We start from the raw sequence: 25,585 nt of genomic DNA, 5'->3' as shown, positions 1-25,585 counted from the left end.
TGTACAACTGATATTCTGCCAATATTATTCAGATTTTACTAGTATACACATCACTATTTTAATGAAGAGAACATGGTCGTCTGGTGGATTCTCTAATCTTACACAATAAATCCATTCTAATACACTTCCTTCTTTGAGTATTCTGAAAGGCTTCTTTTATACTCTTCCAATGCAATTATGGCATTTTTACCTTGATTACTGTAGTGCACGGTTTATTCCAAACTTCAAGGAACTATGCTCTAAATGTATTAGGATTAATTTCTTGTCAGAATCACTGACAGGATTTATTACACCATCCCAAACTCTTTCTCTTGTTCACCGTTCAAGAAAAAAGTAAACTTTTTTTTAAAATAAAAAAAATAATAGTACATAAGCATAAATTTGAGGGGTATCTTTCCCACAAAAGTTTATATGCGTGTTCCATAAACATAGAAATCCAAAGAAATAACAAAAGATTATTTTGTATTTGCTGTTAAAGTTACATAAACACTGTTATATTCATTCATTCAGTGAGATTTGAGTAAAGCATAATAACCTCCTCTAGTTGCTGGGAAAACGTCAGTGAGTAACCGAGACAAAAATCTCTGCTTTTATACAGCTTACATTGCAATGAGCAATGGCAAATCCAAAAATAATTAAAACATACAGCCTATTATATGGCAATAACTACAATGGAGAAAACCAATCTACAAGGGAATAGGCCAATGAGTTAAAGACTGTTACCAGGAAAGGGTTTAGTGAAAACGAGACATCCACAGCAATACTTGAATGAGCTGAGAGAATGGTTCTTGCAGATATCGGGGGCAAGAGGTGTTCCAGTCAGTGGGAACAAGAAGCAGAATAACCTAAAGGAAGGAGTGTGATCTTTTGTTTGAAAAAAATTGAGACCAGTGTGTAAGTCTGGGGATGATCCGCAAATAAGCCCAGTATGTCAATCTTGGGATGGGCAGCAGAGACAGTGAAGGACATAAGGATCAGTGAGGTAATGCAAAACCATATTTTCTAGCATGATGCAAGTCATTGTAAGACTTTGGCTGTACCCTGAGTGAGATGAAAAGACATAGGAAGGTATTGTGTGTACAAGTGATATTGTCTGACCTAATTTTTAAAAGAATATCTCTGACACCGTGTTGGAAAAGGTTACAGGGCAAAAGTAAGGAACTATTAAAAGTCACTAAAGTTTTAAATCCACTTATGGATTTAGTGTTAACAGGGAAGAAAAAGAAATCAGCACTGTCTAGTTTCTGACTGGAGGAGCACCATTTGTATTGTATTCTTTGCAGCCTGCAACCCCTGGAGCACGAAGTGAATGGTAACCTCTGGGATTCTCAGCATGGCAGCTATGTGAGGAGTGGTCACACAGACTGTTCTGCAACTTGATCTGTTGCTGGATATTGACTTTTTAATATCTACTCATGTTGATTCATATAACTCAAGTTCTTTATTTTTAAATGAATGAATATTATTCCATTGGATAGAAATACACACACACCATAAACAACTTGATATATATTACAGTTGAATGATGGTTAAGATAGTAGTTTCTAGAGTATATTGAGTAATTTGGATCTTAGCCCTGCCACTAACTAGTTTTATGATCTTGAACAATTTACATAATTAATCTGTGCATCAGTTTTCTTATCTTTGAAGTGGGATTAATAATAGCAGCTTTCCTCTTAAGGTTTTCATGAAGATTAAATAACAATACAAGTAAAATATTTAGAAATGCAATTGCTCCATATGGACTAGATGCTATTGTTATTTCTGCTCTGCTGTTGTTATTTATATACACCCTCATTGATGGACATTTATGTTCTCAATCTATCACTATTATAAACAACAGTGCTATGAACACTCTTTATGACTGACAAACATTTTATGCATTTTGGGACATTAGGTTTCTCTTGGGTATATATTTCTATATATTCCATATCACAGGGTAATTTTAATTTTCTAGATACTGTGATATTGTTCTTTAGCATGGTTGTAATAATTCCTACTCCTACCGGGAGTGTGTAAGACAGAGTTTAACCACATTACTAACAACTGATATTTTCACATTTGGCCCCACAAGACATTATCTCATTATTGCTTTAATTTTCATTTCTCTAAATGATAGTCAAGTTGAATATCTTTTCATGTGCTAGCCTCCCCTTCTTAGGAATTTCTGTTTATATAATTAGCCTTTTTTAAATAATAATTCCTGAGTAAATTCTTTAAATATTACAATTTATCATTTTTTAAAATTTTTATTTATGTTGGAGAGTGTACTCAGTCTCTGTGGTTTGTCATTTTACTTTGTTTACACTGTCATTCTGTATAACAGATTTAGTTACAAGAAATAAAATATAACAAACTTCTTATATTTTTACCTTTAATTCACTTCAAATTCATATCTGTGTATGAAGTAATGTGCATTATAATTTTATCCTATTTAATTTATGTGGAAAGATGACATTATATCCCATTTATAGAATAGCCCATTTTTTTCTCACTAATAGGGAAGGCAATGCTGTCAAGTTCCCATATGTATTTGGTTATGTTTCTGCCTTCCTAGTATGTTTTATTTATTTAGTCATCTATTTACTCATTAATTAGTATGCCAGTTCCCAGTGTCTTAATTGGAATGATTTATAAAAGAGTTTTGAATGTGGTAGGCCATTTCTCCTTTTCCAGAATTGTCTCAAGTTTTCAGCTGATTTTAGCCTTTGACTCTCCTTATATATTTCTTTTTTCTTTTTTTCTATTCTTGTCACTGAATTTCCTACTTTAGGTCACCAGCTATCCTCACTTTTTTTATATTTCTTGGTTATTTCGCTGTGAACAATAGCAGCAACAAAAATAGCAAGGGTAACAAGTAAAAACCATTTTATTTAAAGCATATTAAAGGGCTCACACATTTCATTCAAGGCAGGAAGATGATACTGAGGAATAAACAGGATCAAAGGAATCTCCAGAAAGTCAAGAAGTCTGATCCAAGAATCCTATAACGGGACAGCTTGGAGAACAAGCAGTTGAAACACTGCGTCTGCTGGTATCACCATGCCTGGTGTGGTGTGCTCCTCCACAACCTCTGTTTCCTGTGCCATGTGCTTAGAATCTAGTCTCAGGAAAGAGCATGTTCTTGGATGGTGTTTGGCTTCCTTCTCTCCTTCTGTCTTTAAAATAGCTGATAGAGAAAGGATCTAGCACCCTTGGCTTCTGTTTCATCCTCTGCAGGAGGGTTGAGGATGAAGGAGAACCAAACTGGGACCAATTTTAAACATTCCTGTCTTTCAATTCCACTTCGAATAAAACACCAGCTCTTCCACAGCATGCGTGATCTGACCTGTTTACCCTCTTTAAGCCTATTCTCTGACTTACTCTTGTTACCAATCTAGTCAGGGAACAAGATGAACCTGTTTTGCCCTCAGGGCCTTTGTTCTTCTGGCCTCTGCTTGGATTGCTGTCTCCTGATCTTTGCCCTGCTGCATCCTTCATTCAGTGTAGTATCATCCTTTCTTTTCCTTCTGATATTCTCATTACAGGTATGATACACCTTATGTAGTTTTCCTACAGTCCTTGAATATTCTCTTCTGTTTTTCTCAGTCTTTATTCTCTTTGCTTTTCAGTTTTCAAGGATTCTATTGATATATTCTCTAGCTTAGAGATTCTTCCCTCAGCCGTGGCCTGTCTACTAGTAAGCCCATCAAAGGCTTTCTTCATTTCTGTTACAATGTTTTTTTTTTATTTGCAGCATATGTTTTTGTTTTTTCTAGTTATTCATCTCTCTGCTTACATTGCCCATCAGTTCTTGCGGGCTGCTATTGTATCCATTAGAGTTCTTAGCATATTAACCATAGTTGTTTTAAATTTCTGGTCTGATAATTCCAACATCCTTGCCATATCTGCTTCTGATGCTTGCTCTGTCTCTTCAAATTGTTTTGTGCCTTTTTCTACGTGTTGTAAGTTTTTCTTGACAATGGAGTATGACTGTACTGGGGATAAGGAAATGCTGTGTGTGGATAGGTCTTCGGTGACATGGTGATGAGGTGTGGGGCAGGCAAGTGTTCTATAGTCCTGTGATTAGGTCTCAGAATTTTAGTGAGCCTGTGCCTCTGGACTATGAACTTCACAAGTGTTTCTCAGTTTTTTCTGCCCCCTTAGGTAGAATAGGATGGCAAGAGTGGGCTGGAATTGGGTATTTCCCTTCCCCAGGTAGTCTCTGATAATACCCCAGCAGTTCTAGCTTTGGTTAATTAGTTTCCCCTGATGTGAGGTCTTGTTAAGAAGAACAGAGTACTCTGGAGTGTTTCAAAATGGTTCTTTCCTCTTCCCCCTACCTGAAGCCAGAGGGGATACTTCTACTACACTCATTGTGAGAAACTGGTGGAGCGCCAGAAGAATGTCATGATATTGTTGACTGGGTTCCCCTGGAGTTTTGAACTCTCAGACTTGTCCACCCTGAGCTTCCAGCAATTTGTCAATTGCAGTTCAGTTTTCTGACCCTGGAGTCTCTGATCCAGTAAGCCGTGATTCCCTGTGTGTCTTCAGTCTTGGGGGTAGTGATTGCCCTATGTCCTTCCCTCTCTTACAAATCCAAGAAGAGTTCTTGATTTTTCAGTCTGTTCAGCTTTTTACTTGCTGTTATGAAGAGTGGCAACTTCCAAGCTCCTCATATGCAGAACCAGAAACCCAAAGTCCTCATATTTGATTTCAATGCTGCTGAAAAGACAAGTTTTAAAACATTCATATTCTAATTTTTATTGGTTGATATACAGAGAAATGATTATATATGTTTTCATTTTCCTGGAAACCTAAAAAATTTACTTCTTAACTATAATAGTTTATCTGAATATTATTTTGGGCCTTACATGTAATTATATCATCTGTATGAGGATTTTAAAATTTTTTCTTTAAAAATTTTATATTTTTATTTACTTCATTCCCTCTTATTTTACTGATTTTTACCTTGTATATAATTCTTTTTTTCCCCATCTATATAATTCTTAATAGAAGTGATATGGCAAACATCTTTGTCTTATTTTGATTTCAAAGTGAAAATTTTAACATTTATCCAGTGAATGTATTAGATAGACTTTTAAAATTTTCTTATTTTCTGAAATATTTTTATTTTCCAAAAATAAATATTAAATTTTATGAAACACTTTAACTAAATCTATTGCAATAATTACATATTTCTCTTTACTATTTTGAAGACGTAGTATAGTACATGGCTTTTCAAATGTTGCACTAGTCTTGCATTTGTGGAATATATCTGATTTGGACTTAAAAGTATACTTTTACTTATTGCTTGTTTATGCAAATTTTTGAAAAGATTTTTTCATCGATTAAAGAACTGTATTCACTTATAATTTTCTTTTTAGTAATATTATTTTAAGTTTCTGCTATTGAGGTTGTTTGTGCAATATAAACAAACTTTCCTGCCTATATGTTTGGAAGAAGTAAATCTTGACATCTATGGATCTGAATTTCTCAATAGAGGTTTTTCAATTAAAGATAGAGTTTCTTAGAATACTTGGATTTTTTATTGCATTTTGTGTCAATATTACATGGTGTGGTTTTCCAAGAATTTGTATAATATATTAATTAAGTTTCAAATTTATGTGACTAATTTTTAAAATATACCCATGAATTTGGTTATATCTGTGGGTAGTGTAGTGAGTGTTCTTTTCATTCCTGATATTAGTTATTGTGCTTTCTCCTTTTTATTTATTTATTTATTTTTTTGAGGAAGATTAGCCCTGAGCTAACATCTGCTGCCAATCCTCCTCTTTTTGCTGAGGAAGACTGGCCCCGAGCCAACATCCGTGCCCATCTTTCTGTACTTTATATGTGGGATGCCTGCCACAGCATGGCTTGACAAGCAGTACATAGGTTCGCACCCGGGATCCGAGCAAGTGAACCCTGGGCCACCAAAGCAGAACATTGGGACTTAACGGCTGCACCCCTGGGCTGGCCCTCTCATTTTTATTTTTGATCAGTCTGACTAGAGGATTCATCAATTTGTATTAGTCTGTATCAAAGAAATGATTTTTGGCTTTATTTTCTCACTTATATATTTGTTTCTCTTTCATTTATATCTGCTCTTATCTTTACTTTGCCTTCCTTCCTTCTGCTTTACTTAAAGATGTGTTTGCTCTTCATTGCTTTTACTTGCTCGTTGGGATGAACTTTTAGTTCATAGATTTGAAGTCTTTCATTCCTGTTTACGGTGATAGATTTTCTTCTAAGCAAGTTCTACATGTGAAGAAGGTTTTGTTTATTCATTTGGTTTTTGTAGTTTTTTTTTTTTTTACCTTGCTCAGAGTTAGCTCACATCCTTTCTCTATCTCTTTTCACTGTCAGTCTCCTAAAATGTTTAGTCCAAACTCACTGCTCCTGCCTCCTCCTCTCCCATTCCTTCTCTTAGCAATGTCTTGAACTTTGACTTCCATCCCTGAGACTTTCTCTTTTTTTTCTGTTTTATTAAGAAATAATTTACGTGCAATAAAATTCATCAATTATAACTATACTTTTGAGGGTCCTTAAAAAATGCAGTCATACAACCACACCACCAAAAGCATGATTAAGATATTTCCATTTTCCAAAAAGTTTCCTCATCTCTTTTTCAGTCAATCTTTCCCTCTACTCCCTGGGTTCTGACAACCACTCATATTTCTTCTGCTATAGATTCACTTTCTTGAGAATTTTGTATATACGGAATCTTCACGCAGTGTGTAGTCTTTTATATCTGGAGTCCTTTCCGTAGCATAAGCCTGTTGAAATTCAACCATTGAGTACAGTTTATGAGGGTGTAAATAGCACATTCTTTTCTACTGCTGAGTAATATTTCATTGTGTGAATATACCATGAGTTTTTTATTCATTCACATTTGTATCATTTTCAATTGGGGGTTGTTATTGATAAAGCTGCCATGAATATTAGAGTATAAATCTTTGTGTGAAAATAGGTTTTCACATCTTTTTGGTAAATATACAGAATATGACTTGCTGAGTTTTATGGGGAGTTTGTGTTTAACTTTTTAGGTTTCGGATATATTATTTCTCAATATAAGAGAGTTCCACTGGCTCCAGAGCCTTTCCAACATTTGGTTTTGTCTCTGCTTTTAATTTCAGCCCTTCTAGTGTATGTGTAGTGATATCTCATTGTTATTTTAATTTGAATTTCCCTAAGGACTAATGGTGTTGAGCATATTTTCACGGTTTAACTCCTATTTATATATCTTCATTGGTGAAGTATCTGTTCAAAACTTCCCATTTATTTTGGATAGTTTGTCTTATTATTGAGTGGTAATACTTTATATATTCTGAATACTGGTCAATCCTTGAATATGTACTTTGTAAGTACTTTCTTCCTGACTTGCCTTTTCATACTTTTAATTGTGTGTATGTATGCGTGTTTTGTTTTTGAAGAGAAAATTTTTTTATTTTGTACAAATAGATTTATCATCTTTTTCTTTTGTACTTTTTGAAATCTTTTTAATAGATGATTGCCTAATCCAAAGTTACAAAGGTTCTCTTCTAATATTTTCCCTGGATGTTTGATACTCTTATTTATGTCTTTAAGTTTTTGATGCATTACATCTCATTGTTTTGTGTGTGATTAGAAATAAGTGTCTAGGTTTTGATTTGATTTGTGTTATTTGCATATGGATAAATAATTCTTTTAGCACAATTTTTTGGAGACAGTCCCATTTCCACAATAAATAACTGTGGCAAATTTGTCAAAAACTAATTCCTCTTTTATGTGTGTGTCTGTTACTGTGCTCTCTATTCTCTTCATGGATATGTATGTCCACGTCCATGCCAATATGACATTCTACAATTATAGTTGCTTTATAGTCTTAAAGTTGTATAGTGTTAGTCCTCCTTTTGTCTCCTTTTTCTTAATGACCACACTTCTTTGATTCCTTTGGTCCAATATATGAAAACCTTTGTTTCATATATTTTGTCAAGTTTTCTCATTGTTTAGAGGGGAGGTAAATTCTTGTAAAAGTTAATCATGCCTGGCAGGAAACAGAAGTCAACCACAAGTTTTGATATATAGTATTTTTATTTTCTCTGTGAGGAAGATTGGCCCTGAGCTAACATCTGTTGCTAATCTTCCTTTTCTTCAGAGCCTAGGTTTTTTAAAAAATTTTGACTACTTCCAATGTCTCCAGTTTTTTGTGTGTTTGTTTAAAGATTGGCACGTGAGCTAACATCTGTTACAACTCTTCTTTTACTTGTTTTTCCTTCTTCTTCTCCCCAAAGTCCCCCAGTACATAGTTGTATATTCTAGTTGTAGGGCCTTCTGGTTGTGCTATGTGAGATGCTGCTTCAGCATAGCTTGATGAGTGGTGCCATGTCCGCACCCAGGATCCGAACTGGTGAAACCCCGAGCTGCTGAACTGGAGTGTATGAACTTAACCGCTAGGCCACAGGGCTGGCACCTGATATATAGTATTTTAAATTTCATTTATTTCAAAATGTTTTCTAATTTCTTTTGTGACTTATTTATACATTTTTATTCAAAAACAGGTTAGCTTTAATGTGGTTTGCCTAGAACTTTGTATTATTGAGTTATAGCTTAATTCCTTTTGGTAGGAAAACAATCATCTTACATTTAAATTTTTTTAATTGAAGTAACATTGGTTTATAACATTATATAAATTTGAGGTGTACATAATTATATTTCATCTTTTGTGTAGGCTGCAGAATGCTCATCACCAAAAGTATGGTTTCTATCTACTACCTTACAAATGTCCCCCTTTACCCTTTTGCCCTCCCCCACCCCCTTCCCCTCTGGTAACCACCAATGTTCTCTGTATCTATGTGTTTGTTGTTGTTTTTATCTTCCTCATATGAGCGAAATCATACAGTATTTGTCTTTCTTCATCTGACTTACTTCACTTAGCATAATACCTTGAAGGTCCATCCATGCTGTTGCAAATGGCAAGATTTAATGTTTTTTATGGCTGAGTAGTGTCCCCTTGTGTATGTGTCTCTCTCTCTATGTGTATATATATATATATACACATCTTCTTTATATATATATATATACATATATATATATGTGTATATGTATATATATATATATGTATATATATCTTCTTTATCCAGTCATCCATCAGGGGGCACTTAGTGTTTCCAAGTCTTGGCTATTGTAAATAATGCTGCTATGAGCTTAGGGGTACATAAATTCTTTTCAAATTATTGTTTTCATGTGTTTTGAATAAATACCCATAAGTGGAATAACTGGATCATATGGTAGTTCTGTTTTTAATTTTTTGGAAGAATCCCCATGCTGTTTTCCATAGCAGCTACACCAATTTACATTCCCACTAGCAGTGTATGTGAGTTCTCTTTTCTCCACATCCTCTTTAACAATTGTTATTTCTTGGCTTTTTAATAATAGCCATTCTGATGGGTATGAGGTGATATCTTATTGTGGTTTTCATTTCCATTTTCCTAATAATTAGTGGTGTTGAACATCTTTTCATATGCCTGTTGGCCATCTGTATATCTTCTTTGGAAAAATGTCTGTTCAGATCCTCTGTCTATTTTTTTAATTGGGTTGTTTGTTTTTTGTTGTTGTTGAGATGTATGCATTCTTTATATATTTTGGATATTAACCTCTTACCAGATATGTGATTTGCAAATATCTTCTCCCAATCAGTAGGCTGTCTTTTTGTTTTGTTGATGGTTTCTTTTGCTGTGCAGAAGCTTTTTAATTTGATATAATCACATTTGTTTATTTTTTCTTTTATTTCCCTTGCCTGAGGAGACATATTCAAAAAGATATTGCTAAGACCGATGTCAAAGAGTGCACTGCCTAGGTTTTCTTCTAGGAGTTTTTTAGTTTAAGATCTTACATTCAAGTCTAATCTATTTTGGGTTAATTTTTATGAATGCTATAATAGTTCTCTAGTTTTGTTCTTTTGCATGTGGCTGTGTAGTTTTCCCAACACCATTTATTGAAGAGACTTTCTTTCTCCATTTTATGTTCTTGGTTCCCTTGTTGAAAATTAGCTGTCCATGAATGTTTGGGTTTATTTCTGGGTTCTTGATTTTGTTCCATTGATCTGTCTGTCTGCTTTTCTGCCACTACCATGCTGTTTGATTACTATAGCTTTGTCATATACTTTGAAATCAGGGAGTGTGATACCTCCAGCTTTGTTCTTTTTTCTCAGAATTCCTTTGGCTATTTGAAGTCTTTTGTTGTTCTATATACATTTTAGATTTTTTGTTCTATTTCTCTGAAAAATGTTGTTGGGATTTTGATGGGGATGGCATTGAATCTGTAGTTTGCTTTAGGTAACATGGACGTTTTAACTATGTTAATTCTTCCAATCCATGAGCATAGAGAATCTTTCCATTTCTTTGTGTTTTCTTTGATTTCTTTCAACAATGTCATAGTTTTCAGAGTACAAGTCTTTCACCTCTTTGGTCAAATTTATTCCTAGGTATTTTGTTCTTTTTGTTGCAATTGTAGATGGGATTGTATTATTGATTTATCTTTCTGCTAGATTGTTGTTAGTGTATAGAAATGCAACTGATTTTTGTAAGTTTATTTTGTACCTGCAACTTTACTGTATTCATTTATTATTTCTAATAGTTTTTTGCTGTATTCTTTAGGGTTTTCTACATATAAAATCACATCATCCACAAATAGTGGCAGTTTTACTTCTTCCTTTCCAATTTAGATAAGTTTTATGTCTTTTTCTTGCCTAAATGCTTTGTATAGGCCTTCCAAAACCATGTTGAATAAGAGTGGCAAGAGTGAGCATCTTTGTATTGTTACTGTTCTTAAGTAATAGTTTTCAGTCTTTCACCATTGAGTAAGATTTTAGCTGTGGGTTTGTAGTATGTGGCTTTTATTATGTTGAGATACTTTCCTTCTCTACCCATTTTATTGAGAGTTTTTCTCATAAACTATGTTGAATCTTTTCAAATGTTTTCTTGGTGTCTATTGAGATTCATGTGATTTTTATTTTTCACTATGTTAATGTTGTGTATCGCTTTGATTGATTTGTGGATTTTGAACCGTACCTGCCTCTGTGGAATAAATCCTACTTGAATGTGGTGTATGATCTTTTTAATATATTGTTGTATTCAATTTGCTAATATTTTGGGTATTTTTGCAACTATGTTCATCAGCAATTATTGGATTCTAACTTTCCTTTTTGCATTGTCCTTGTCTGGTTTTGGTATCAGGGTAATGTTGGCCTTGTAAAGTGATGTAAGAAGCACCCCATCCTCGTCAGTTTTTTGAAATATCTTGAGTATAGGTATTAAATCGTCTTTGAATGTTTGATAGAATTCACCAGAGAAGCCATCTGGTCCTGGACTTTCATTTTTTGGGGGATTTTTGATTAATATTTCAATCTCTTTACTTGTGATTAGTCTATTCAAGTTTTCTATTTCTTCTTGATTCAGTTTTGGGAGATTGTATGATTCTAAGAATTTACCCATTTCTTCTACTTTACCCAATATGTTGGCATATAGCTTTTCATAGTATTCTCCTGTAATCCTTTGTAATTCTGTAGTATCTGTTGTAATTTGTCCTGTTTCATTTCTGATTTTTTTTTAGTGAGTCTAGCTAAGGGTTTGTCAAATTTGCTTATCTTTCAAAGAACCAGTTTTTAATTTCATTGCTCCTTTCTATTATATTTTTAGTCTCTACTTCATTTATTTCTGCTCTGATTTTTATTATTTCCTTCTTTCTACTGACTTTGGGCTTTGTTTGTGTGGTTTTTTTTCTAGTTCTTCTAAGTATACTGTTAGATTTTTTATTTGAGAGTTTTTCTTATTTTTTTCTAGATAGGCCTGTATTGCTATAAATTTCCCTCTTAGTACTACTTTTGTTACATCCTATTTTAGTATGTTGTGTTTTCATTTTCATCTTTCTCCAGGTATTTTTGATTTCTCCTTTGATTTCTTCATTGATCCAATAGTTTTTCAGCAGCATATTGTTTAGTCTCTACATATTCGTGATTTTCCAGCTTTCTTCCTGTAGTTGATTTCTAGTTTTATACCATTTTGGTTAGAAAAGTTGCTTGATATGATTTCAATCTTCTAAAATTTATTAAGGCCTGTCTTGTTTCCCATTGTATGCTCTATCTTTTACAATATTCCATGTACACTTAAGAAGAAGGTGTATGCTGCTGCTTTTGGATATGATGTTCTGTATATATCTATTAAGTCCATCTGGTCTAGTGTTTCATTTAAGGCCAATGTTTCCTTGTTAACTTTCTGTCTGAATGATCTATCCATTGATGTAAGTGGGGTGTTAAAGTCTCCTACTATTATTGTATTGCTGTCAATTTCTCCCTTTAGGTATGTTAATAGTTGCTTTATATATTTTGTTGCTCCTATGTTAGGTGCATATATATTAATAAATGTTATGTCTTCCTGATTGAATGTCCCTTTAATCATAATATAATGTCCATCTTTGTCTCTTATTGTCACCTTGGCTTCAAGTCTATTTTGTCTGATATAGGTATGGCTGCATCCACTTTCTTTTGGTTGCCATTTGCTTGGAATATCATCTTCCACCCCTTCACTTTGAGCTTGTATTTTTCTTTAATGCTAAGATTGGTCTCTTGGAGACAGCATATTGTTGAGTCTTTATTTTCTTTTTTCCTTGAGGAAGATTAGCCCTGAGCTAACATCTGTGCCCATCTTCCTCTATTTTATGTGTGGGACAACTGCCACAGAATGGCTTGATCAGCAGTGCATAAGTCTGCACCTGAGATCTGAACCAGTGAACCCTGGGCCACCAAAGCAGAGCATGTGAACTTAACCACTATACCACTGGGCCAGTCCCTGTTGGGTTTTGGTTTTTATTCCATCCAGCCACTCTGTGTCTTTTGATTGGTTATTCAATCCATTTACACTTAAGGCAATTATTGATATATGAGGACTCAATACTGCCATTTTATCTTTTCTTTTCTGGTTGCTAAATATTTTCATTGTTTCTTTTTCCTTATATTTCTCTCTGACATTTCAGTTTGGTGGTTTTCTGTGATGTGTTTCTCAATTTTCTCTTTTTTAGTGTTTTATGACTCTGCTCTGAATTTTTATTTTGTGGTTGTGATGAGGTTTGTATAAAACGTCTCATAGATAAGATAGTCCTTTGTCTGCTGATAGCATCTTATCTTTATTTGCCTGTGCAGGTTCTTTTCCCTCTTACCCCTCTATGTTTTTGTTGTCACAAAATATCCTTTTTGTGTCATGAGTTTGTTACCAAACTGAAGTGATTATAGCTATTTTTAATCCTTCCTTTTCCTTTACTCATTAGGTTATAATTGTTTACTAACTTATTCTGATATAGAGTTGTAATTTTCTAATTCTGTCTACTTGTCATCTTGCTCAAAATTTTGTATATCTTTGCCATTTTGTTTCAGGTGGGAGAGTTCCTTCCAACATTTTTTGTAAGGCAGGTCCAGTAGCAATGAACTTTCTCAACTTTTGTTTTCTGGGAAAGCCTTTATTTCTCCTTCCTATCTGAAAGATAACTTTGCTAGACAGGGTATTCTTTGCTGACAGTTTTTATTTTTAATATTTGGAATACATCAGTCCATTGTTTCCTGGCCTGTAGAGTTCCTGCTGAGAAATCTGCTGATAGCCTATGGAGATTCCCTTGTAAGTTATTGTGTTTTTCTCTCTGGCTGCCTTTAATATTCTTTCTTCGTCTCTGACTTTTGACGGTTTTATTATCATGTGTCTTAAAGAATGTCTTTTTATATTGAGATAATTGGATATTCTATTAGCTTCATAGATTTGTATATCTGGTTCCTTCTCCAGGTTTGGTAAGTTCTCAACTATTGTTTCTTCAAATAAGCTCTGTGTTCTTTTCTCTTTTCTCCTTCTTGGATCTGATTATCCTAGTGTTGTCCTTTCTAAAGGAATTGGATAATTGTCAAAGAATTTCTACATTTTAAAAAAATCTTAGTTCTCTCTCCTCTTCTATCTGTATCATTTCTAGGTTTCTATTTTCAAGTTCCCTATATTTCATTTGGATTTCTTATATTTTCTAAATCTATGCTGAAATTTTAAGTATTATATTTAATTTCCTTGAACATATTAAGTATAGTTATTTTAAATTTAGTTTTTGAGAACTCCAGTGGCTGGATGACTTGTGGGGATGTTTTTGCCATCTCTTATATCATGTGGGCTAATTCACATTGTTTCTTCTTCATGTGTCCCCATTATTATTCTTTTCATTGAGTGGTAGTACTGTATATACAAAGTTATATAAAGAAAGTCTAGATGGGATTATCTTCTTCAGAGAGATTGCCTGCTGACCAGTGGACTTAGCAATCTTATTTCTTCTTATTTCAATTTTGGGAAATGAAATGATTAAAAGCTGGCCTTCACTCCCTTTGAGGAATTAAGTACATTTGGTTTACCTCAATATGGCTTTGCTTTTGGGGTATTCTACTCAAAATATGGATGGTTTATTACCTCTCCTTGTCAGACTCTGGAAAATAGGTTTGTCTCCCTCATTTACCTCTTTCTAAGTTGCCAGGGAAACTGGAAATTTAGGGGAAAATGGACCTCAAATGTTCAGCTCAGCTTAACCCTCTGGGTTTTTTTCCATTCCTGATTTTTGTCACAGTAATTTTTATTTCCTTATTGTCTCTCACAGGTTTGCAATCACACTTAAAATAAAGTACTTTCCAAGATTTTTCAGTTGCATCAAACTTCCTAATCCACCATTGAAATAATTCTCCTGCTATTTTTAAATAATGTTTCTTTGATTTAAGACACTAGATCTGTATACTCTGGTTGATAAGCACATACTGTATCATTCGAAAGTTGCCAAAGTGAAAAGAAGGATACAAAAGTGAGTGGAAAACATCAGGGAAAAGGAGGTCATAAATGAGCAAAAACAGTTCAGTAAACATATTAATATGTAATTTGCTATCATAACTATAGACATAGGGGATTTATATGAGAAGAAATAGGAGTATATGGAAAGTAGCTATGTGATAAGTAAGGAGAAATTACTGTTATAAGAAATTTTCATATATTTTAAAAATTGGGAACAAAATAATTTACAAATTGGGCAAAGATAAAACATTAAGTTCCTGAGAATCACAATTTAAAAATCTTTTCCAGTATTACTCACTATTTTCTTCATGATCTGATCTGAATACCTTACTATTTTCTTTGGAATGTCTGTCAGATCCCATGTATATTCTCCATAAATTAATTCAACTACATTAATTCATATTACATTAATGTAATAAATGATTAAAGATAAATGAGACTATAACTTTTTGTTCAATTAATTGGAAAGGCTTTATTTTAAATGTAATAAGACATAGTGCACTGTTTTGAGAAGTATAGCATTTTAAATTCTCATCTGTTCTTTCTTTTTGTGCTTGCCAGCTGTATTCATTAACCCACTCACCAAATATTTATTATGCATCTGATATGTTCTGGGAATTGTCCTAGAATCTGGAGACACAACAATGGAAAAGACAGATTTATTCCCTGTAAAGCTCAGAATATAGAGGATAACAACAACCATGTATTTCGGAATTACAATGTGCCAAATACATCACATAAGTTATCTCATTTAACTTTCAAAACTTCTTACTGAAACATTATTATGATTGTATCCTGAGGGAAAAAAATAAGAATTCTTGAAGTATTTTTAAGTCTTCAACCCTACATAGTAATGTCAGATTCTAACATTTTTGGAATTTAGGTGTTTCTAACTTTAAAAACTAGTGTGATGTTGCTTCTTGATTTGCATTTTTTCTTGCTTAACAACTCCTACTTAGCTTATATTATTTTCTTATTTAACTTTGATTTTGAAGAATGCATTTTCCCAAATCTTATAATGCCCTTACTCATCTCAAGAGATGGGATCTGGCGGAACACATGAAAATATTTTATTTTTGTTATTGTACTCCAGTTCTTAATTATATTATAGGGATGGAAATTTTTCCTCTCTGGTACATAAGATTTATGTAGCCTGAAATTTTTTATGTGAAGATCAAAGACATTGCAGAGTGATACATGGTCTCCTGAAAGTTAGATTCCTCTGATTTATTTGGAATATTCACAGATCAATTAGTATCATAGTAGTTCAAAAATGGCAAAATTCTACAAAGGAATAATACCTCCCTAAAAATACCATTTTTGATTTGAAGATGAAGATTTATTTTAAAGTTTATTCTTCCTACATATTCTGACATGATCTATTTGCCTACTCTGGAATTTGTTAGGAGGAGGCTATACTGGGGAGAAGGTACATGTCATGGAAGAAGTCCTTAACTGTATATGAATCTTTACAACTACTTACAACTTTGAGTTATGCTTCAAAAATCATGTGTTTGCTTTCATGATGCTTGCAGGCAACATGAATTAAACTGAGAGACCAACAGGTTTCTTCTCCATATGATTCTAGAAAAGTGAGGGAGCTTGGGATTGCCCTGAAAAGGGTAATGTGGACGCTGATACAAAAGGTAATGCTATATGATAAAAATTTATCTGTGAATAATAGAAAATTGATTTACTGGACTTGAGTTAATTATCTTCAAGAGTATTACTAGCCACTTCCCAGTATTTAAAACTAATTTGCAATACAAAATATTTTGTAAGTGCTAGCTGTTTGTTTGCATAATTCATTTAAATTTAGAAGAGACTTTATCATCCTTACCGGTACAAAGAGTAAATTTTAAATCTGAAAACAGGAAATTGTAAAAATAAAAAAATTAAAGCCTTTTCAAATAAGCTTGATAAAAATATTCTTCATGAATAATGAAAGTTAAAACATTATCAAGTCAAATTAGCATTTCCAACATAGAGAAGAAAACTTTAAAAATACATTCTTCCTAACAATTATAACTATCCTTGTAGCTACTTGTATCACAGTTTTCATTTTCAGATATCATCAGAAAATCTCTTCACGCATCTTTTCTTTCTTTTTTCTCACTTTGACATTGTTTTTCAAATATTGGTGTGCTAGGCCATGAATAAAATGATTACTTAAATTTCTCCTAACCTAGAAAAATTCCTGTCAATACTTTTTGTGAAATTATTTGTATCTTGCTTCAATTTTTAGTTTTCCTTGGCATCATTCATATGAAAATTTCTAACCTCTTCCTTCTATAAAGTGATCTATGAAGGAAGAAAAAAGAAAGAGCTTCATTTCAGGACAAAAAGATGAAATTTAAATGCTCATTATTTAAGGCGTATAATTATCAAGCATTGGAGATCCAGCTTTAAATCAGGGCATAAAGTGCGTAAATGCTCAGTCACCTCAACGCTACATACTCTACAGGTCGCAAAACTGTTGATAGATAAGTAAACATCTGGCTTATTTCTTTTGCTAGAGTGATTAAAAATTCTAACTTTTGCAAGTCTGGCATGTTAATAATATGGTTGTTAATCATTTTCCAAACAATAACGGATATCTTTCAAGTTTATATCTCACTAATCTTATCTGGACTAACTTGTCCGGAAGCATTCTGAGTTACGTGTGATACAATCAGGCAATGAAGATCCATTTTTTAAAATTATACCAAAGATTTTTAAAAAATGTTTTAGAATGATTTCATTAATAACTTCAATTGTTTCTCTCTCTCTGTATCTGTAACCCTGCAGTGATTTTCCAACCTTCATGCTGCTTGAGCCAATTGTTTATAATAAATCTTTTTCTCTCTATATAAAGACATCCTATAGGATCTGTGTTTCTGGAGAACACTGATTAAGACACCACTGGAACCTATTGGAGGATAAATTGAGGGGAATTGCCATATTGGCCCCAGCCAAAACCAGTGCAGATCAATCACCAGCTGGTCAATCCTAGCAAGATGATGAGAGTCTCCTAATGGACACCAGCTGACTTCAGGTGCACAAGCAATAAACACTTATTTCGTAAGCCATTGGGGATTTTTATTGTTATTTAGCAACACTATAACAATAAATTACTTACATAGGAACTAAAGTTTCCCAATGCCTAAGATACTTTCCAATTATTAAGCACTTCTTGAAACTTTTTGAAACTTTAAATTTAAACAGGGCATTGTTTACCAAGTGACAAACAAAATTGTATTTTCTTCAAATTTTCAATGAAAACATATTCCTGAAATTTTTCCAACTCATTATTCATCAAAACTACTAAATCTTTGAATATTGTCATTATATTTTATAATTTAAATATGATATTTCACTTATGTAGAAACATCTGAGAAGTAAAATTGCTTACATTTAGTTATATCCATCTGAAAGCTACACAAATTATTTAGAGATGAGTTTAAACACTTTTGACTACAGGTCTAAATGAGGATGGAAAAGAATTTTTGACAGAAGAATTCTTGATGCTCTTAACACTTGTTTTACTTGTTGCTAGCTTCTGTAAAATATCTTCTTCTACACATAATACTAAATGTTCAAGAAAGTAATGGAGTATTAGATACTCCAAGTTTTTATAATAAAATTCATGTTGTAAATCTAATTCTTATGTTCAATTTTACAAATCAGTTTTTCTCTTTCCTAATGAGTAAAGGGTGTAAGTTTAAGCATAACTGAAAACATATATTAAGAATATTTCTAATTAAACCTAAAAAATCCTTAAATACTGGAGGACAACAGAAAAAAATTATTATTTAATTTAGAATAAAATTAATTTTAATTTTGTCTTCAGCTAACATATATATGTGTATATATACACATACTCCAATATATATACATAACTCAAATTATGTCAAATTATGTATTATTTATAACATATAACGTATATGCATATACTATATATGTATATATGCATATTAAACATATGTGCATATATTATACATATGCACACATACATATTATACATATGTATTATACATATGTGAATAGTTTGTGGCCCACTCTATTATTTCAGGGAATTCTAGAAACGTATCTAGGTAGTTATATAATTTTATCTTTTGTGTAATTGAAGCAAAATCCTAAGGCATTATTTGAATCTTTCTTTCCAGGAACTTCTCTGCTTCTTAGGATTGTAATACTCAGATAAATAGATATAGTTCCAAGGAACTGATACTGAGTTAGTAAACCCATCTCCTTTCTGTAATAATAAGTAATTTCTGTAATAATAAGTAAATTCACTTATTTACTCACATATCATGAGAACATTTATTGAATGACTACAAAGCCCCAAATAAAGTTATTTGCTCTGGAAATTAAAGCTTAGACACTGTCCACGCCTTCAACTGGCTCATAGTCCTGAAATAACTTGGCAAACAAACACTACACTCAAATTCTTGGTTCATTTTGGAAAATCCTAAACTAAGATGACTAACAGGCTAAATAAAAGTTCTCTGAGCTATGCTGTGACAGAGAGAGGTAAGTTAATAAAGGTTAGTGTTCATTTGATAGATGTAAACTGCTTCAGATTTCACTGACTAGGACTCTAGGACTGTATATATTTCCTCCAAGAAAAGTAACAGATCTTGTAGCTACAACAGGTTGTAGCTGATTGGCATCACAATCTGATTAAGGTTGTAATAATATATTGCCATTATTCACCTCACAAATCACTCTTGTAGAGACTTATTAGATAAATTCAATGTGACTAATACAGGAAGTATATCTCCTCCTCTCACAGTTTTAATGGTGGCAGTAATTTTTGAAGTTTCCCCAAAGAGATGGCATTACGTTTAGTTTATTATCAAAGTGACAGAGGGTGCTACCTATGGGCTATGTAGATACTTAGATAGAGTGAGTGTGGCCACTTCCTGGGGCTTCCACTTAGACTTTACTACAATAGTAGCTCTCACTTAATGAGTCTAGGGACTATCAATGGGTCTGTGATTGCACTGGAAGTGCTGTTAGATGTACTTGGGCTAAGTCTTTATTTAACCCTTAACTCTTTGGGTCTCCATTCTCACTCTTGGACTTTAGTGGCATTTTGAATCTCTCTGGGTCAATATAAGCTCAGAGTTGGTATCTAATAACCCCCAAAGGTATAGCTATTTATCTTTCTCAGGTTTACAATCACCTGGAAAATAGAGAACACATGAAAGAAGACTCGTAGTCTACACATATGACTATGAAGAGCAGTCTTTCCTCAAAAAGAAAGTCTCCACCACAGTCAAGAGACCCAGGTCTGAGAACTAGCTTAGTTTTAGAAAACAAGTAATAGACCATGAATTCCCACTACTGTGAATTGAGTTAAGATGCTTAAATTTTCCCCCAAATTTATACAGCAAGTAGCACTTTAACAGGGTGCCTATCTATTTCATTTTTAGGAACTCGGTGATGAATTAACCATCACTAGAGATTTCTCATTAAACAGTACTTGGTGTTATTATTCCATTCCCATGGCTTACTGTGATAACTGTGCTCATCTCTCAGATAGTTAACATAACTTGACCTCTAATTCTCCAGGATCACGTTATTTCTATTGAAATAGAATAAAATTTCATTGCAGTATTCATATATCGTCTCTGACCTACAAAGGTGAGTCATCACAAAAGTCTTCAAAGATGCTGGTGTCCTGCTCAGCCTGGGGAATGGAATATCCTATTAGGCATTTGCAGGTCTGGTTAAGAAGTTTGCTTACCATTGATTCATTATAAGAAACCCATTTCCTACAATCCAAGATCTTTTTTTCTCTATAGTAGGCCTGAGAAATTCAGTCATTTCAAACTCATTAACTGCAGTCCAATATTGAGCCCAGGCTTTGATTAACTAAACTAGCAGACTATTAACACCATTCGAGGGAACTAAAATCAACACATTGAATAAACCCTTACTTCTAAGACAGCACACCTTTGAAGTGATTTTACCCATTTGAGTCTATATTCTGCTCCCCTTAATCTAATACCCTTAAACCCCTTAAGTGGAAGTTTTGAGTGGTGGGCAAATGATTTGATAAACTTTAAGAAGACACTCATCTGCTGTGATAGTTAATTGACTGAAGAACAAGAAATTCAAGCAGATCAAGCTGGAAATTTTGCAAAATCCAGGTGAGAGATGAGAGAGGCTTATATGCGGGCTGTATCGGTGGTGATGGTGAGAAATGGATGGATGCAGGAACAAAGATAATAAAGCATTCAAATCCATGTGGTTGATTTGACTGAAAAAAAAAGATGGTTGATTCTAAACATAATTTGAAAGTGCAGCTGCTAAGATTTACTGGCAGTATTAGTTTTGATTTGCTATATTTTATAAAAGGTTAGTTGAAGATATGATTTTTAACGTGAGGGCAGTTTCATTCTATTGAGAACACTAAGAATGGAAGTGGCATAATCATATACTTGATTTTTCAAAAAATGGCTAGTTGCATGATGAACAATATAATAACAGAGACAGGGAGATAAAATAGGAGATTTTTCAAAATGGTGATCCAAACAAAAGTGGCTATAACATAAAGTAGACTGAGAACAATAGGGGTGGGAAGAAGAGAGCTCAGAAAACTTGGAAGTGTGAAAGAGGATTTAGTTATATGTCACTTGGAAAAATGGAAATTACAGCATTGTTTATAATTGAGACTTTTTTGAAACTACCTAAATTCTCTGTCAATATGGAATTTATCTAATTGTACTATACTACTATCAATTAATAATTAAAAATAAAAATTTCCATGGTCATGAGAAATATTACATGTATATTATAAAATCCTCACCTTATATATTATTTAAAGAATTAAATGGTTGCTTTTGTTCTGTAACAGTTCAGATTGAGGACTGGCTGTTAGCCTCAAGAATTGTTTAATCTTTTTATCTTTAATTCCGCAAAATAGATCTTTTTATGTTAACTAGTTATACATGATTTCATGTCACAAGCTCTGCCAAGTATTTATGAATCTGTGATGCATCCAATACGGTTACACTCCCTTGGCTGACATATTATGCCCATGTATCACATGAGAAAACCAGGACTTTAAATTGCATAATAAGACTCAATCTAGATAGTCTAATTTCAAAGCCAACACTTTTTCGATCATTTATGCTACCTTTTAGTAAGATCCAGATAACTGGATGACATAGGTTTCTGAAGTTAAGCAAGCCCTTTTAGTCAGTCAGTCAGAGAATTGTAGAGAAAACTATTTTCCTATAATTTCTCCAGGTAATTTACTTAATTCTGTAAACAGAAATAGTTGAGGGCTATTGGTTTTCAGGCTACAGAGAGCTAAATAGTTCCCCAATATGCTTAAGATTCAAACAGTATTGGGTTAAATCAGAAGAAGAACTTTTGAATAATCCTATATCTCGCACTTGGCTATTTTCTCTTCAGAGTGCAAAAGTTGTGAACACACAGACATTTTTCTGTTGTTCCTATAGATCATTTTAGCATCCGAACTGGTTACTTTAGATTACCACGCAATTGCTCACATCCCTCTGGGCAGTAACATGTCTACTTTAGAAAATGTGATATAATGAATTTATAATACTGAACTTATTGTTGCTGTTATATATCAAGAAATATCAAGAGAAAATTATCCTGGAGAGAGAAGATTTTTCTGGTCCTCTGTTATGTGTATTACCATAGAAATGCCAGGTACTAGAACTTGCCATATTCTAGGGAAGTTATTATAATGTCCAGGTTTATAAAATTCCCCTTTTTGTATCAGAATTGCCTTGCTTCTATAGTGTATAGGAATCTATGTGGACAAAAAAATTTTGGAAGATTTTATATTAGTTATGGGACTTTGGATACAAGTAACAGAATCTGATTCTGGCCGCTTAGCTAAAGGGTAAAGTGGAATCGGTGGAGTAAAGTAGAAAACTAGGCTTTAAAATAATTATGGTAAAAAGAAATTGCGGTGCTGTTATGAAAGGATATTGGTGCCAATTGACCAAAAATTCACCACACATTCTAAGGCAAAATGATCTGTTACAGTTTACCTTAATCTGGGATTCTAATGGGTCACACTCACACATCTTAGTAGATACTTTTTACTAAGGGTTTTGAAAATTAAGAGATTTGCAGAAAAGCTGGCTAAGATTTAGGTTGTATTTTATTAAAATTTCCTTTTTTTTTTCTCTGAAGAGTTCGCAGACAATTTAATATACTACTGGATATTTAGAACATATTTATTTAAGTGGCAGTAAGTTAATCCTTTTCCTCAGTAAAGGGCAGATACCCTGACCAGGCTTGATTTTATATCTGAAAAATAATTTATCATGCTAAGTGCATTCTTAACAAAGCATAACCAATGATAAGAAATTTCATTATACAGCTTCTTGACTGATTTGGAGAAGCTCGATTATCATACCTTTTGCATTAACTGATGTTTTGGACGCTTACACATTATGGATTTGTTACCATTTCTGTGATGCATTTGCCCTCTAAAGAGGTCAAGCTGTGTGCAATTGCTATTCTGGCTTGGTATATATTCACTATAATTTTGAAATCTTTGCATAAGTAATGGATAGTCCAAACTCTTACCATTCTCCAAACTAAACTACATCTGATAGAAACAATCTCTCTTTTCAAACAAAATAAACTGTAAATGATTTATTCACATTATTATTTAATCAAAGAATGATATCCTAGGAATAGATGAATATAATATTATGAAAAAATCAGTTACTGACTAGCAAATGTCATACTGATTATTTATTCCTGAAAAATGAATCTCATTTAAGCTCTCAAGTCATTACCCAGAGTTCCCCCAAAAGCTAGGGTTTCAGTGTAAACCCAAGTAACTGTGTCTTGGATGTCACTTCCCTTCCTTAAGGGAAGAGGACAGAAAGGACCAGTGACTACAAATTGATTAACTACTTCCCTTTAAGTGAATTAATTGCTGTTTCCCCCCATCCTCCCCAGGGAATATCGCTTGTAATTCACAGGAGAAGATCAATAATGATAGACATTTCAGGCCATGTGGGAGGGAAACTGAGAAGTTTTAGTAGTGCTAAATTTATAAGTTATATCTGTTGAAAACATACCGAAAGCAAGGCATTATTTTTAGCACATCACGTATATAATCTTATTTTATTCTCACAATTGTATTTATTGTACTATACCTATATGAGAAGTGAGGGAACTCTATCACAGAGATGCAAAGTCAACTTCCAATGTCTGACAGCTAATAAAGGATTTTAAGTCAGATATTCTGAGTCTAGGGCTTTCACTCTCTAAGATAAATATTACATAGGAAGGAGCTAGTCCCTAAGTGTCTGGCCTGGCAAATAGCAGTTAGTATAACTGTGAAGCTTTGGACTTTGGACTAACCAGTCCACTGCTTCTTTCTCAACACCCAGGACAGCACCCCCAAAGTGGCCCAGATGCAGGCCATCAACTGTGGTGGTAGGAGATGGAGATGTAAGTGAAACTTGCCTACTAATCACTTACACAACCAGTGTATTTTCTGGAAAATGCATCCCCACCATCTTTGACAACTATTCTGACAATATTATGGTAGATAGAAAACCAGTCCACCTGGGTTTACCGAATACAGCTGGACAAGAAGATTGACAGACTATGCCTCCTATCTTATCCACAAACAGATATATTCTTCATTTGTTTTTCCCTTGTGAGCCTTGCATCATTTGAAAATGTCCATGCAAAGTGATATCCTGAAGTGTGACACCATTATCCCAACACTCCCATCATCCTAGTGGGAACTAAACTTGATCCTAGAGATGATAAAGACATGATTAAGAAACTGTAGGAGAAGAAGCTAACTCCCACCATTACCCACAAGGTTTAGCAATGGCTAAGGGGATCAGGGCTGTAAATAACGAAGTGCTTGGCTATCGCACAGTAAAGCCTTAAGACAGTGTTTGATGAAGCTATGATAGCAGTTCTCTGCCCACTCCCATCAAGAAGAGGGAGAGAAAATGCCTCCTGTCGTAAAGATCAAAGCCCCTCCTTCCTTGCCCTGACCCTCTTAGAACCTTTATACACTTTGCTTAAAAGTGGTGGAGACTTTGCATTCTGTGCTACGTTTTTCTCACAGATTAATTTTTCCATAAATCCAGTTAGAATTAATTAGAAATTTCAAAGTTTCATTTGTTTAAATTATAAGAATTCAAACTTTACATTCCATTAAAATTTAACCCTAAAATGACAAGGCTTCTTAAAGACTTCTTTTTCAGTAGCCCCTATTCTTGCTTAGATTGAGTTGCCAAAATACTCTGAATTAAGTTGCTTTGTGTGGTACAAACAGTAAGCACTTTACTGTTTTAAAGTCTTTTGTCTTTAAAAAGACTGTAGCTTCTGATACTAGGAAATTCAGACACTTTCTAACTAGGTTTTAGATATGTAAAGCAAAATATCCTTCTTAATGAAATGTTGCTTTTTAATACATTCAATAATTTGTCAACCAATGTTCACTACATAATGTACTGTGTACCATAATGGAATGACTATAAACTAGTTTATTAGCTTTTGTGAGATTTTGAACAGAAATCTTACACGTTTCCTCTAATGAAGTAGGCTGCTCTTAGTTGTGGGTGTACTGGGCTAGAGCGTGTGAAACACTTGACGTGATCAAAAGATGAAGACAGTATTTTGACAAAGCATGAAGTGGTGATTAACTTACACTACACTGGACATGGAATAATTAAGCTGAATAAAAGTGTCATGGGTAAAATTTTTAAAGGTTAATTTCTGTCAAATGCAGTAGATGATGAAGAAAGGTTGGT

The 25,585-nt window shown here is 33.5% G+C and overlaps 1 pseudogene; it reads left to right on the top strand.

Annotated features, from left to right (window-relative positions):
• LOC124240719 (ras-related C3 botulinum toxin substrate 1-like) overlaps nucleotides 1–24,794 on the top strand; it is a 78,876-nt pseudogene extending 54,082 nt beyond the window's left edge.
• The last annotated feature ends 791 nt before the right edge of the window (nucleotides 24,795–25,585 follow it).

The sequence above is a fragment of the Equus quagga genome, chromosome 6 (assembly GCF_021613505.1).
Source record: "Equus quagga isolate Etosha38 chromosome 6, UCLA_HA_Equagga_1.0, whole genome shotgun sequence".
Taxonomy (NCBI): Eukaryota; Metazoa; Chordata; class Mammalia; order Perissodactyla; family Equidae; genus Equus; species Equus quagga.
Note: the sequence above shows the minus strand (reverse complement) of the source record. Positions and strands in the feature narration are given on the sequence as shown.